Source organism: Canis aureus, chromosome 18 (genome assembly GCF_053574225.1).
Source record: "Canis aureus isolate CA01 chromosome 18, VMU_Caureus_v.1.0, whole genome shotgun sequence".
In the NCBI taxonomy this organism is placed as follows: Eukaryota; Metazoa; Chordata; class Mammalia; order Carnivora; family Canidae; genus Canis; species Canis aureus.
Genome location: NC_135628.1, coordinates 41,954,288 through 41,971,036, shown reverse-complemented (window position 1 = coordinate 41,971,036; position 16,749 = coordinate 41,954,288). Strand labels below are relative to the sequence as shown.

At 36.0% G+C, this 16,749-nt stretch overlaps 1 protein-coding gene across 14 annotated transcripts in view; it reads left to right on the top strand.

Moving 5' to 3' along the window:
• The window catches only part of GNGT1 (G protein subunit gamma transducin 1), a 340,050-nt gene that overhangs the window by 29,916 nt on the left and 293,385 nt on the right, over positions 1 to 16,749 (top strand). For 6 of the 14 annotated variants that reach the window (XM_077856936.1, XM_077856905.1, XM_077856900.1 and 3 more), the window contains one exon: positions 14,890 to 14,987. The exons of the other annotated variants lie outside the window; for them this stretch is intronic. The gene's annotated coding sequence lies outside the window, so the exon portion shown is untranslated. The remainder of the gene's footprint in view (positions 1 to 14,889; positions 14,988 to 16,749) is intronic. 14 annotated transcript variants of the gene reach the window in all.

Below are 16,749 nucleotides of genomic sequence, written 5' to 3'. Positions count from 1 at the left end.
AGGTCTTAAAAGCTGAGGGTACCTGATATGGGGTTCAAACCCTTTTCTCCCCAGTGAGAAGTTCTGGGGTGTGACTTCCTCCTCCTCCTCCTTCCTCTCTGCTAGGGAGCTGCGGGAGAGGGTCGCGGTGGTGGTGGGGTTATGGCAAGATTGTGTCTCAGCCTCTCCTACCTGCTTCTTTCTGCACTTTCGCTGGCGTGCCTCATGCCAGGAGTGGCTCGGTTAGTAGTTTTTTCAGAGAAAGTAGTTCTGCAGCAGCAGATTCACTGTGTCCCTAGGAGAAGGTGAGCTCAGGATCCCCTTCTTGAACTGGAAACTCTCAAATATGTACATCGAATCCAATCCCTAACTGAAACTTGGGTGTATATTGATAAAAATGATCATTTTAATCTTTGTGACAGAAGGGTTATCTTCATTTCTCAAGCAAATAGGATAAGGGAAATGTTGTGACAGTCTGCAAGAAGTTTGTTATATTGTGGGTATCATGTCCCAACTTTCTTCATGACCAATGCTCACGATTAAATGAGTGCTTTATTAAAGAAGTCTATTGCACTGACTCCATGAAATCTTTATGCAGAGATATGTCTCCTAAGTGAAATCAGTAAGCTGCTGAAAGTATGGCTGCATGCTATTTTCATAATTTTTCAAAACTTGGATTTGTGGGAATTATTTATGATCTATTGTTATCTCCTAGCCTCCAACTTAAAGAGTGAAGGGCAAATTTTTCGAGAAGACCGCTGAGAGACCATTCTATTCGATATTTGTTACAACAAAGTCCAACATCTGTCATAATGGTTCTCATCTCTTGGCTTTAAGAAATCATAATTATAAATATGACAGGGAAATCCAGGCATTATGGTATATTTAGAGGCTGAAGGCAAAGTTCCTTGAGCTTACATGGTATCAATCATAGTCTTCTTTCAGCAGTCTGGCATACAAGATGGAAGTCAGTCTTATAAATAAATAATTGACAAAAACACATTTGACGTTTTTTTCCTCAAAGCATTCATCACAAAATTTATCTCAGTAGAACCAGGTGTCCTTCAAGACTACAAAATAGTTTTTGTTTGTTTTCCTGGAAGATATGCTTTAAATTTGTGGCATAACTCTAACAGAAAGGAGTTTACTTATTATCAGAATAGATTCAAATGCCTCTTGAGAAGGAGTTTGTTTAAACCAGTAGAATCAAGGTCCCATACAACTATTATGACATGAACTTCTGAGGAATATTCAAAATGTTCATATCATGGCGTGGGTGAAAGGGAGGGGGGGAGCATCATGTAGTAATGTTATCCAAATGTGGCCATTGTACCAATTCCCCTGGAGATCAAAACATAATTTTTTTGTTGCTCTAAAACAGGTTTTCAAACTAAGGCTGTCTCCTCTGGTGACATATGGCAGGGTTTCAGTAGTACCCAAAGTTGCTTAATAAACAGTGTATAGGGATCCCTGGATGGCTCAGCGGTTTAGTGCCTGCCTTCGGCCCAGGGCATGGTCCTGGAGTCCTAGGATCGAGTCCCACATCAGGCTCCCTGCATGGAGCCTGCTTCTCTCTCTGCCTGTGTCTCTGCCTTTCTCTCTCATTAATAAATAAATAAAATCTTAAAAAAAATAGTGTATAGTTGTTGCTAAAATATTTTGGGGGTAAACGTTTTACTAGCAACACAAATTATACCAATATGGATAAATAATAACTGCAATACAAAATTCTCATGCTTGGGATCCCTGGGTGGCGCAGCGGTTTGGCGCCTGCCTTTGGCCCAGGGCGCGATCCTGGAGACCCGGGATCGAGTCCCACATCGGGCTTCCGGTGCATGGAGCCTGCTTCTCCCTCTGCCTGTGTCTCTGCCTCTCTCTCTTTCTCTCTCTGTGACTATCATAAATAAATAAAAATTAAAAAAAAAAATTCTCATGCTTAAGAGGGTCACTTTGAGCCGGATGCATCAGAACCAACAAAAGGCATGGATACACACTCTCTGCCATTTATGTTAATTCCATTGAAATGCTTTAGAGATAATGCTCTAAGAAAAATGGGAATTTGATGAAGAATTTCAGTAGTTTCACACTTGTGATCACCAGGATTAATATTTAAAAATTATTAGTATATAGATAAAAAGTATCAAAGAAGAACCCAAATGAATAGGTAGCTATTCATGGTCTAGTCATAATAGATACTTAGTAATTGTCTCTACAATTTTATTCCTCCTACATATGATACCATCATCACCTCTGGGGCCATCTTCATCTTTAGGTTCGCAGATCTGCTCCATCTTATTAGAGAAGAGATTTCAGGAAATACAGATCTTTGCCTGGGGCACTAAAGATCAAGTCAATTTTATCGTTAGTTCTGATTTGACCCTGGCTCTTTAGTTCTAGTACCTGGGCTTCTGCTGTTTTTAGATTTTAAACACCTGTTTATGGCAACTCCTTATTTTATTCCTAGTTACTTGAGTTCTAACATCTTCCCAGTTTCCTAGCTTCTAAAACATAGGGTCCATGTATGACTTTCCAAAAGCCCCTTCTCCAAGCTCTTTCTCTCTATTGTCTCATCCACTCTTTCTTTTTTTCCATTCTACTGTTACAGAGGTATTGCTATCTAATGTCAGCAATGTATTGTACTATTATTTGTATATTCCTGGTGCTGACACAGACGCTTGCATGCACATATAGCAGGTTTTCAATAAACTTGTCTCAAGTGAATGTGTCACTCTAGGTCTCTGCTCCCTTACTGTGGAAGACAAGTGACTAAATCGATCACAAAACCATCTTAACTCTTAGCTTAGCATATGCAAGTCATCCTGAAGAATGTCTAAGGAGAATAGTCTTCTATTTCAGGTTCAAGTGTTATATTCCAACATATACAGGGTGATGGATTTTCGGAAGTGGTTTCTCTCACACATTTAGCTTATTCCCATGCTTCTGTCTTTTGGCTTTCATTATTAGTTTTATTATTCTCCTTATCACCCTTTCTTTCTGTCAGCCCCTAGAACTGCTCTGTGATTTTCAACTTTTTGGTTTCCTCCTGAAAAGTCTATCATCTAGCCTGGGTTGTTAGTGCTCTTCAGTCACTTCTAATTCAGTCATTGGATAGGGAGTGGGAAAGGGTTTTCAGATCTTGAAAGTGGGGTGGGGACCTACAGAAACCTCCAGGATGACATCGCCCAAGTGGGGTATTTGAAAGACTAGTATTTCTTTACTGTTCCAGATAGGGATTGTCATTCATCTCTTTATTATGTTAATCAATAAAAGAGCTGGTGATAGAGCTTTACAAATACTGCTTCCCTTAAGGAGCTATTCTCTTCCATGTTTTTATGTTGAAAGAATGTCTTCTAATCTACTCTGGGCTGCGTGACAAAAGTTTCCTCCTATATCCTCCTTTTACAATTTTGCTGTCTGGATTATAGGTTTTCCTCTATTATTCCAGCCATTGTGGGTGCAACATTGTAAGAAAACAGTCAAGTAAAGGTGGGATGACTGAATTTGTTTAGTCTTACTACTGATGCCTGCCGACACGCATATTTCAGTTTGCTCAACTCTAGTCTTACTAAAGTTCTCCCATAGCAACTGCTTATTTGGGTACAATTTTTTACCTGCCACCATATTTTTTAAATCCTCTGCTGTTCTAGACAACAAGGTTCCCATCCATTCCCATTTCTGCCATCAGTGTTAGCCCTGTTTTAGCAGTTAAATGTATTTTTCTCAGTAATGTTCTTTAAGTAGTTGTACAACATTTAATCTTCTGGATCAAGAAAAATTCTCAAGATGAGAGAATGAGAACCCTGATATAGGAATCTAGTGTGTGAAAATACAGAATCAAACCTTATTTCCTTACAAATCAAGCCTGAACTCTCTGGTGATGGTAGCAGATAGCACATGTTTTGCAATCTCCTCTGGTGATGAAACATTTTCTTCTTGTTGGAAACTCTTTTTTTGTTGTTGTTGTAATTATATGAGGATAGCTCTCTCCTTTCTGGCTATGGAAGGACAGGGAACATGGCATAGGCTAGGCAAATCAAAGTAATCTATTCCCCTGGCCACTGATGTTTGGCGACAACCTATTCAGGCTAATTAGAGACTCAGGCAAGTTCCAGCCAGAGATAGTAAGGAAGCTTCTCAAAACAAAACAAAACAAAAGCTACTAGTCTGTAAGTAGGTAACATTAATAATGGGTAACTATTGATAATCCTATCTATTCTAAAGAAACCAAAGAGAAAGCAGTAGACACAGAAGGTTCTGAGAGATGACCAGAAAGGCAATATCCTCTGTCTAACCATGCTTGAAACCTTAGGACCTAGCTATATTTCTAACTTTCCAGTGGTAGGAATTCGTGCATAAACTCCTTTTCTTCCTAAGCTAGCTTGAGTGGGTCTTTTGCTACTGGCAATCTAATGAGTCCTATTTGACATTGCAAACACAAATTGAACCACTTATAATGCTATTTACTAACTGAGACCAGGGAGTTGTCTTGCTTCAGATAAAGGAATAATATAGGAGACATGCATTTGTATCTGAACTGGCTAAAATAAAGAAATCAACATAGCAACAAGGTGAATAAAGAAATATTCTTTTCAAATAGTCTTTCAAGAGACTGGAACTATAGCCACAAAACCAGAACTTCTATATGCATTTTCCTAGTGACTTCAATTATTACATAGCCAAGAAAATGCAGGTATTAACTTTATTTAATGGGGTATACTAGGAGAGTCAAACTTTCTAAAACAAGATATTCAGATTTGAATGGGCAGGGAGATAGAGAAGTATAAGGATGAAGGAATGTGGAATCAGTTGGATATTAGAAAGGAATTCTGGTTTATTAAATAGAAAAAATAGGGCAGCCCGGGTGGCTCAGCGGTTTAGCACCGCCTCCAGTCCAGGGCGTGATCCTGGAGACCCGGGATCGAGTCCCGCGTCGGGCTCCCTACATGGAGCCTGATTCTCCCTCTGCCTGTGTCTCTGTCTCTCTGTCTCTGTGTCTCTCCTGAATAAATAAATAAATAAGATCTTTAAAAATAAATAAATAAATAGAAAAAATAATGATAACCATTTTTGTTGACTGTTATGGCTATCAATTCCTTCTATGTGCATGCACAGCACATAACTATTCCTTGGAAAAAAGTCTGCAAGTATTAATAATTCTGTTGTATAAGAAGGAAACTAAGGCTTAGAGAGGCGGTGAAAGCTATAGAGTTAAGGCATAGGGGTAGAGTTTGAACTGAAATCTTTTAAATTTCAAAACCCAGAGGGCTTCTTTCCTGCCACTATACCATCCTCCTCCCTTGGAACAGGGACACCAAAGAGTACAGTGACTGACAATACATTGATTTCATCAGGTTTTAGCAGAAGACCCTAAGGTGGGCAGGAAAAATAACTGAAATGGCAATCCTATCTTTGGCTATCTCCTTAGGCTGAAAGAATATGTCCATGGAAAGGTGATCAGCATAGTTTCATAGTTAGGAGATGGACTGTGGAGCCAGAGTCCCTGCATTCTAGTTATGACTGCAGCACTTGCTGATTGTCACATCTTGCACAAGCTATGTAACCCCTTTGTGTTTTGGTTTCCCCATTTTAGAAATGGGGCTATTAATATATACCTCTTAGGATTGCCTTAATAATTACATACATTAATGCTTGTAAAGCTTTTAGAAGAGCACTGGATGCATATAAGCACTATGTGAATGTTTATTAAATAAAGAAGAGGCCAGAAAGTCTTTTTTTCTATATTTTAATTTTTGAATTGCTTCCTCTAGGTCAACATGTCTCAAGTTTGATGCTGTTTTTGTCTTGGGCTGGATTATACTTTGTTGTGGGGGCCGTCCTGTTTAGTGGCATCCCTGGCCTCTACTCACTAAATGTCATTAGTACAACTCCCCCCCGCCCCCGCCACCCCCCTCCCCACTCCCCCCCCCCACCCCGCCGCCGTCCCCACCCTCACCCCTGCCTCTGCATTGTGACAACAATTTTCTCCAGACATTGACATATTTCCCAATGGGGGTGAGGGGAGCAAAATTGTCCCCTTTGAGAATCATTGCTCTCCATGTAAGAATTCATAGCCTATAAATCTTGGGGTTGTATGTAATCATTAGTAGCTACAGTAATAAAGTGGAGCCAATTGCTAGATATCACTACAGACACTTCAAAGTTAAAATCCACAAATTTGTTCAAAAAGTTCTTGAAGGCATAGGATGTTGTCACTAGCTTGCTGTATAGCCTACTCAGCTTCATTACTTTTTCTCCTAAATATAATTTCTCTCTTCACTGTCCTCTGGTCTTTCCGTTTCTGTATTTCCCCTCTGTGCCCTTCTCCGTGTAGCAACTCTGCATGTCTACCAGCAGGTGGTATCCATGAATAATGTGCTCTACATCTTTTCCTTTGCAGGCGTGATCAGATTACCTCTCCCACACTGTTGTGCCGAGACTTAATAATGGTGAGAGCTCTGTAGGGATCTTTTATTCCTTTCCCCTAACTTGAGGGATGGGAGGATGTTTTCAAAAAGACTTTCAGAAGGCTGCTTGCTACACTTTATGTAACAGCAGATATTATGTGTATAACTCTACTATTTGAGTTGGATGGCATTTGCTTTGCTGATTTGTGAGAATCCTGCTACTTTGAATACCTAAATTCTGTTATTTCACTCTTAACTCACCACCAATTAACTGCATTCCACAATTACATGTGACAATGTGGGGATTGGCTTAAGAAGATAATAAAAGAAGTCTAAGTAGTAATATCTTTATCTTCTGCATTTTAAGTGTCCATAAAAACTCGTTGTCTCCTCTTCATATATCAGTCATAATGTTGATGCATTCTAATTCTGGTAATGAATCATAATCATATGGAAATAAATAAGCATTTTCATATGTCATGAGGTATTTAAAGGTATCTACTCATTATAAAAGCTTTCAGATTTCAAGAAGATATATATTTGATAGTAATATGATTATGTTATAAAATTTCAGTATATTACAGTCTTGTCCCTTTGCATGCATCTATCTGAGTCTACCAAATTTCCCTTCTCTAGATTTTACTTTCTGATTCTTAATTCAGCATAGAAGAACCAATACCCCTATTATTGTATTATCTAAATAGATTGGACCTGCTCTTTGGAAAATGGGTACAGGAAAACTTCAGAAATACTGTAGTCATTTTTGAGCCCAAAAAGGTGGAATTTAAAACAAAACTTTTCCCTAGAAGTAGAGGATTAAAAAAAAAGTTGAAGAGTAGGAATCTAAATTAATTTCATTCATCTGACACATTGGAAGGATTTTTGCGGTTTCACTTCCCTTGTGCCCCTTCTATACTTGCTATGGAATCAAATTAAACCAGTCGTTTTCTCCAGCTTCACAATCTATATCTGGCCTTGTATTCCAATCAATATGGTAGTGATCAGTATTGATCTTGAAAAGAGTTGAAATGACTGGCTCAACTGTGCCTTGGTTTGATCAATTGTTAAGTACAGACCCAGTGTTAGTTCTGTTCCTTGTGAAATTATGATCCAACAAATGACTCCTAATAGAACTTTGACAGCTTAGTAATAATAGATTATCCTCAATTAGTAAAATAAAGTGAGGCTTTATCAACTAATATGTGTCAGGTAGTTTTAAACATATTTCCACTTTAAAAATTATTAGAAGTTTGGAAAATACATTTTCATAATATTATAGGATTTTCTACATCATGAAAAATTTGAGCTGTCTTCATCATCATTTATCCTTCACTCATGTTTGTCAATCATAACATTTTGTCACATCTTTATAAAATATATAGAGATACTATTTTATCTCTATTGTTGGAAATTCCTATGGATGCCATCCTGATTTCCTTCTTATTTATTCATAGTAGTTTCTCTGATAACTTGTTTTTTAATTCAAATTAAATTTTGTGAGATTCATCCATATTGATGCAACTCTTACATAGATGAGTAGAGTGCAATTTATTCATCCAGGCTTCAGTTGAAGAACATTTAGGTTATTTACAATTTGTCTCTCTTAAAAATAGTACTGCTGTGAGCATTTGTGAACATGTCTCCTTGTACACACGTGTGAGATGGTCTCTAACAGAGAATTGCAAGATCATAGGAAATGCTTCTTCAAATTTATCATGTATCCCCAAATTGTTCTTAAACTTACACGTTTTCTAGCCATGTATTAGAGAGTTCTTCTTATTCTACAATCTCATCAACTATTTTGTATTATTAGACTTTATTTATACTTATTTTTTGCTAGTCTGCAGGTATGAAATTGTATCGTATTGTGGTTTTATTTTGCATTTATGTGATTACCAGCATGTTGCCCTATGTTTGTTTGCTATTAGTTTTTGTTTTTCTGAAAAATTTTCGTTTAGATCTTTTGCTAATTTTTTTCTTTGTTTGTTTGACTTTATTATTATTATTTTACAGAATTTCATACAGAATGGCATTTGCTTTGCTGATTAGTGAGAATCCTGCTACTTTGAATACTTAAATTCTGTTATTTCACTCTTCTTAACTGTCTTAACTGTCTTAACTTGTCTCCCATCTTAAGCCCCTCAACTTCCAATCTTGTTTTACTATTTGTACTATCACATTTACTGTTTTGTAGGTTATTTTAAAAACAATTATATTTGAAAAAAAAAAACAAAAAAAAAACAAAAAAACAATTATATTTGAATTTTATTTCCCTCATGGTAAAAACAGTAACATTTTCTTCAGTATTACATAAATACCTTATTTTTTTAAAAGATATTTTATTTATTTGAGAGAGAAAGAAAATGAGAGAGAAAAAGATCAGGAGTGGGGCGGGGAGGGCAGAGGGAGAAGCAGACTCCCCACTGAGCAGGAAGCCTGATGCAGATGTGGAACTCAGATCATGACCTGACATGGAGGCAGATGCATAACCAACTGAGCCACCCAAGTGCCTAAATAATATATCTTTACATTAATGTATTCAAATGATACACACAAATATAAGAAAGTCAAAATCTCCTGAAATCTCACCATCCCTAAATAATTACTACTAACATTTTAGTTAATTTTCTAATGTATCTTTTGTGCATTCACCCACACTCTCAGACACCTACTTTTACTGTAATTGGATCATATAATTGTCCTTCTTCCTCTCCCTTCCTATTCTATCCCCCATTTCCATTTTCTATCACTCCAGGTAAAGCATGTTAATAACCTTGATTTTCAAGCCAGCAATGACATCTCACATCCTTTTCATGCTTTGACAATCTGAATGTCTCTTCTGTGACATTCTTGAAAAAACTCTCTACTTCTAAGGGCTCATATGATTTGGCAAGACCCACCTATATCTTCTTCCTATCTTAAGGTCAGCTCTGCCTAGAAAGTAGTCACTGGAGTAAAATGTATCATATTGAAGGTCCCGAATATTATGCAGGGCATGTAAACCAGGGGGGTTGAAATTCTTGGGGGGTATCCTAGAATTCTGCTTACCACAGTCTGCCATCTGGCCTCCAAAGATTCAAACCCTTGCCAAATGCACAACACATTCATTGCCTCCTAAGAATTCCAAAAGTCTCACCCCATTACAGCATTGGCCCACATCCAGAATCTCCTCTAAATCTCATTAGCTCCAAAGGCTAAATTCTCAACATTTAAGTCATCTAAATCATATGCAGATGAGGCTGTTGGGTATAATCCGTTAAGTTTAATTCCTGGGGCATAATTAATCTTTGTCCATGGATCTGTGAAACTAAAGAGAAAACTTATATGAACCAACACTCCCTACCTATAACTGTAGGATGAGTATTATTAACAGTTATAGGCATTTCAATTCAAAAAGGACAAAATGGAAGGTAAAAAGGAATCATTGGTCCAGCGCAGTTCTGAAATTTGGCCAGGACAACTATTTAGCCTGAGTTCCTTGATGAGGTTTCAGGACTTGGAGATAATCCTTCACAGCTTTCTGTTCTGCCCTCTGAGTGCTCATTTGTGGCTAGAGGGTCTTGGCTGTGTTCTATCCACTCTTGGTTTCACCCTCTTAGTCATATTTCCTTTTCTATGAAAGGTAGCATGTGCATGTGTCTGAGTAATTTTATCACCCTGCTTCCTTCCAGTAGAAATTAGACATCCAATAGCTTCCTTTCATTTGTATTCTTTCTGTTCCTTTGTAGTTTTTTTAAAACACTTGTGTATTTTATATTTATTTTTTGCATTTATATTTTTGAGGGATATTGTCCTGTATTCTTTTTTTCTTATAATATCTTTGATTTTTGATATCACAATAAAATCTCACCTTATAAAATAAGTTGGGATGTATTTCTTTATAAATTTTCTAAAAGATAAAGATGGTTTTTAAAGTTGGTATTTCTTCCTTAAATATTTTGTAGAATTCACCAGTGAAACTATTGGAGCCAAAATTTCCTTTGTGAGGCTCTCAAGTATGGATTCCATTCTTTAATGTGTATAGACTTATTCAGGTTATAAGATTATGTATTTTTTTCTTGACTGAGCTTTAATAATTTGTGGCTTTCAAGGGATTTGTTCATTTAATCTAAATTTTCTAATTAATTGGTATAAAGTTGTTTACAATGTCTCAAGATCTGTAGTGATTTCCTTTATTTCATGTCTGATATTGAAAATTTGCATTTTTTTTCCTGATGAGCTTTAACAGAGGTCTTCAGTTTTATTGATATTTTTATTTATTTATTTATTTTGGTGGGGAGCAGCAGAGGGAGAGGGAGTGGGAGACTCCCAAGCAGGTTCCATGCTGGGCTTGTGGGGTTCGACCTCACAAACCTGAGATCATGGCCCAAGTCTAAATCAAGAGCCAGACACTTAACCTACTGAGTTACCAGGCTCCTCTCTTACTATCTCTTTAAAGAATCAGCTTTGAAAAAAAAAAAAAAAAAAGAGCCAGCTTTGGTTTCATTGATTCTATTGATTAGTTTTTAGTTTTCTGTGTTCAATTTCATGGGTTTCTACCTTTGTATTTTTTTTTCCCCTTTCTGCTTTTTTTAGGTGTAATTGTCTATTCTTTTTCTACTTTCTAGTCGAGAAGATTAGACCATTAATTTGAGACTTTTTTTTTTTTTTTAGATTTTTATTTATTTATGATAGTCACAGAGAGAGAGAGAGAGAGGCAGAGACATAGGCAGAGGGAGAAGTAGGCTCCATGCACCGGGAGCCCGATGTGGGATTCGATCCCGGGTCTCCAGGATCGCTCCCTGGGCCAAAGGCAGGCGCCAAACCGCTATGCCACCCACGGATCCCGAGACTTTTTTAATATAAGTATTCAATGACTAAAATTTTCTTCTAAGTACTGCTTTAGCTAAATCTCAAAGATATTGATATGTCTTGCTTTTATTGTGGTTCAGCATATCTTCTAATTTTCTTTGTGATTTCTTTCTGATCGCTGAGTTGTTTATTTTTTTTATTTATTTATTTTTTTTTAATTTTTATTTATTTATGACAGTCACACAGAGAGAGAGAGAGAGAGAGAGGGGCAGAGACACAGGCAGAGGGAGAAGCAGGCTCCATGCACCGGGAGCCCGACGTGGGATTCGATCCCGGGTCTCCAGGATCGCGCCCTGGGCCAAAGGCAGGCGCCAAACCGCTGCGCCACCCAGGGATCCCCGCTGAGTTGTTTAAATGTAAGTTGTTCAATTTCCAGATATCTGGGGCTTTTCTAGATGTATCATTTTTGTGATTTGTAATTTAATTCCATTTCAGTTGGTGAACACATTGTGTAAACTTTAATCTTTTAAAACATTTTTAAGATTTATTTTATGGTCTCTTTTTATATACATTTTATGAGTACTTGAAAAGAATATGTATTTTCAGTTGTTGAGCGTAGTGCTATATAATTGGCAATTAGGTGAATGTAGTTATTTTCCCCCAGTTTTATGAAAATATAATTGACAGATAACATTGGGTAAATTTAAGGTAAACAGCCTGATAATTGAATACAAATGTATTGCTAAATGATTACCACAATAAGTTCAGTTAACACATCCATTTCCTTGCATAGCTACTATTTAGGTAAATGTGGTTACTAGTGTCATTTGATTTTCTGTATCTTTATTGATATATATTCACACCTTCACCATTTTGGGTTAAATTTTTTTTTTTTTCTACAGACTCAAGTTGTTTCTAGACTATTTTCCTTTAGTATATTTTGTAGTGTAGATCTGTGAGCAATAAAATCTGTTATTATTTATATGAAAATTAATTCATTTCATTTTCATTCTTTAGAGTTTATCTTTTCTGGATGTAAAAATCTTTGTTGACAATTATTTTCCTTCAGGCCTATAAATATGTCATTTCAACATCTTTTGACTTTGAGAGTTTCTGATGTCATATGTTATATGATCATTGTTATTCTTCATGTAATATGCCATTTTTCTCTGTCTGTTTTAAGATTTTCTCTTTATTTTTGGCTATCAGCAGTTTAAGTATGATATGTCTAAAAGAGCTTTTATTTATTTATTTATTTAATTTATTTATTATTATTTTTTATTATTTTTTATTTTTTTGAGCTTTTATTTTTATTTTTAAATCTTGCTTGGAGTTCGTTGACACTCTTGGATGTAGCACTAAGTCAAGAGTAGAGGTCCTTTGTGGTCTCTATGTCTCTATTAGCTTTTCCTCTCTGTCCCTTGAGATCTATCCCATTGCTCATAGTGTCATTGTTAGCAGGGATTTGGGCAGTGCTTTATACTCTGAATTTTGCTTTTTTCTTTCCTTTGGTTTTTCACTGCCATGATTTCCCCCTTTATACAGTCTTCTTTCTCAGGTCTGAACTCGAGATTTCTAGAACTTTTACTTGATAAAGGTATACTTTGTTTTGTTTTATTTATTTATTTTTCTGTTTCCCATTGTCATTTTCTCCCCACTGCCAAGTCCTTTTGGGACTCCTCCTAATTTATAATAGGTTTTGTCTTTATATATTCTATATTTCCTAATTTTCAAGATATTTTCTATACCTGACTAATTCAATATCTAGCTTCTAAAATTAAAACTATTCAGCTGTATCTATTTATGATTTAACTATTTATTATGTTTGTAATTTTTGTTGTTTTTTTTTTCTGTTCTATTTCAAATTATGTCTTTATTTAAAATATTTATTTTGTAATCTTTATTCAATAGTTACAATATCTGGGGGCTTTAGGAAGGAGGGTCTCATCCCAGTGTTGTAACGAGTGACACAGCTTTATAAAGGGCCCTTAGCCCCAACTTTTTCTTTTGCATGATGCAAAAGTCTTCTCCCTATTGAACTTTGAACTTACTGGCCCCTTGGTGACAAAACCTGGCATTGGTCAACTCTGTAAAAGAATATGAGTGCTCTTTAAAGACATGCAAAGTAGGACTTCTTTTCTTGTTTAAAACACAACATAGAATCCTGGGTAAAAATATGTAATACATATTTTGAATCTATTATTGGCAGTGACAGGTGATTTTGATCAAAATTTGACTAAATAGTCATAGGCAAGTGGTTATTACTTTTAATCACTGTTAAACAGAAGCAAATGACAATCTTGTTTATGGTCAGAACAACAGAAAGGAAATTAGCTCCTCATCTAAGACTTTAGGAAATGAAGCCAAGTAATTATTGTAGAAATAGGGATGAAGTGTCAGCCCCTGTAATGTCCAATATTTCTTTCCCTGAATAATTATTCTGACCTAAAATGCTTAGTGAACTCACAAATCTTTCTTGGAAGAAACAAGCCTTAATTTGTTAGTGGCTTATTTGGGGTTCCCATTCTTGGAAAGGATAATGTATTAATTTGTATTTTCAAGTTTCCAGCCAAACTTATATGTATACAAATTGCTATCAATATAGATTTTTTTTTCCGTATCATTATTTTTAATGTCCAATGTTTATAATATGAGGGCCGGGGCTTTCTCCTCAACTCAAGTTTATAAATTTTCAATTGGCTTGTGAGGCCAATAGGGATACTTCTTCTTGTCTAATTTGGTTTCTGGGAAGACTTCATTCAGGTCCTCAATGGTCATCTGATCAAATGGAATTATGTTCTTCATCTTCTCCAGCTCTTTTTCATATTCTTCAATCCTGGCCTTTAAGAGGGACAAAAACTCAGCACAGCTTTTCACATCTTCTTTTTCCTCAGCATCCACCTGGACAGTGTATTTATCCTCTGGCACAGGAACCTTCAGGGCATTAAACTTCTTCTCAAAGTCATCTACCAAGCCAGCCTTTGCCACATTGGCCTTGTAGTAAGCCCAGTCAATAGCAGGTGGTTTCTCAGGAAGAGTAGCCAACCTGGAGGTAAGCATCTCATTCCAGGATTTCAGGGAGTTGGCAATGGCCTTCTGGTTTCGGGGTATGATCTCCCCAAAAGCTACCCAGTCAATGGTTTTTAGAGCAAGTTTTCGCCCAGCCATCTTGAGATCCTTCACCGACCCCGGGGGCCCACAGTCCACAGTCTCAATATAGATTTTATATTCTTTATAATTTCTCTTTTTTCTCTGTGCAATTAACATTAAAATTTACCTTTAGTTTGGTCAATAAGTCACAAATTAAATTTTACACGTATTTACTGGAAAAATTCACTACAACCAATCTTTTCAACCATTAAAGTATTTTCCTTTAATTTAATTGATTGTATAAGACAATATATTTAGATTAGAAAAACCTAGTTCATACTTTTGGTTATATTGATAGTAACTCTTAGTATCTTAACCTCTCTGAGTTTCAGTTTCCTCGTTGTAAAATAAGAAGAACCAAGAAAAAAATCATTAATGTCTCCCCTAATTTTAACATTTTACATTAGGGACTTACTTACTTTAGATATGGAAAAAACATCTCAGTAAGCCACACAGACTTCCTGAGTATAAAACACCTGATTATTCTTAATTCAATTCTAGCTTCCTACACCTCTAATTCTTTTTCAGTGCCCCAGAGATTCAAAGAGTTCTGGTTCCTTTTCAGAACTAGAGGCCACCTGGACCAGTGACTCTCCATGACTCTCAAATTATATACCTCAAATCTCTGGGAACCTGTAAAGTCATTGAAGCTATAAAGAAAATGTAAGCCCTTAAATGCATCAAATATTTTCTATAGACTTAAAGTGGCTCATATACATGTACTTTGATTTCTCAAATATAAATAGATGTTCCTATGATTAGTAAAATTAAGGTAATTAGTTTTAAATGTCCTTAAATGTTTAAATTTAAGGAAAATACCTTAATGATTAAAAAGACTTTTTGCAGTGCATTTTTTTCCTAATAGATGCATGTAAAATTCAATTTGTAAATTATTAACCAAGTTAAAGGCAATTTTTTTTGTCATTCTTAGTTTTGCAAACAATGTAATTTTTAAAATTTTTTCAAACAATGTAAAATTAAAGTAAACTACTCTTGTATAGAAATATTTGGAAATTTTGGTTTTTGATAATATTAGGAATAACTGATCTTACACTGTTTCCTTCAATTCATTTTATTTCAATATGAATTGCCTCTGATATAAATTCAGATGTTAGTTTTTGATAAGGCTGTCCGGAAAATTATTACAGGAAAAAGAAAGGATAACAATTGATACCTAAACTATACCCCAAAGCACTTGATATATACTTTCAATTTTTTTCACTTTTGACTCTACATTTAATTGATTATATCTCTCTTCCTAACTGAATTAGGGATTACTTGAGGATAATAATAGTTGCTTACTTACCAATGACTTCTTTCATTGTGTGTCTAGTATGTCATGCTGCATGGATAGTAAATGCTTAATAAAAATTCTCCAGATTGAATTGAATGATTCTGTGGTTCTATCAGCAGATTGGGAACCTGCCAATAGAATGAACAGTCCCCTGTTACTAAGAAAGTAGAATGACCAAAGGACAAGACTACAGAATAGACTATCCTTCAATAAAGATCAGTATTCTGGGCTACCTCAGGGCCTATCCTGATACTCAGAGAAGTCAAAGCACCCTAGGTAGATCTTATTCTCTGGGGATTGCATGTTTAAGTGGTTGAGTCAGCCTATGGAAGATAAGGTGACAGGAACTTGTCATATTTGTTTAATGCTTTACAGTTTTCAAAATGCTTTAATTAATATACGTTTTGTTTGGGTGTTGATTTTGTATAAAACCTATATTCTATTTACATACTTCCTGGGTAGGTTGATGTCTAAGGAATTAGGTGTGGAAGAGTTCCAGAAATTTACTTGGGTTGTTAATAATATTACTGTCCTAGCAACAAGCATAAATGTAAATTCTAGAAGAGTATATATGAGAATACTGATTGAGTGATTGGGTAGTGGTTTAATGAAAATTAGGATGACTGAGTTCAAGTTTTGTCAGATATCCAGGATGTTTCTAGAATCCATCCTGTTTTTCTAGTGTATCTGTCTACTTGATGATCTGGCTTATTTTATAGTGTCTCTACCTCTTATGTATGTTCTTTTACCAAATCCATCTCTCATGTTGTTGCTGGTTATTCTTTTAAACACAGACTCGATTATGTTTGGAAACTTCCAGTGGTTCTCCTATCCTGGAGAATAAAGTAAACTTCTGTTAGCATGGTATGAGGAAATGCAGTCAGAATTTCTCTGATAACAACTTAGATGATCTTTTTGGGCTGCCCAACTAAGAGACTAAGGTCTCCTCTTCCCAGTGGGAGAGAGTACCAGTATCTCTAGGGGGTAGGCTCTTGGCTTTTCTACTACTCTTCTGAGCAGCTGGAACTAAAGCTCAGATTTTTTAATGCCAAAGCAGTTCATTTTGACCCAAATTCTACAAAAACTAGCTCAGTTTGCCCCCATAAAAAAAGAAGAGCAATGTGGGAGTGG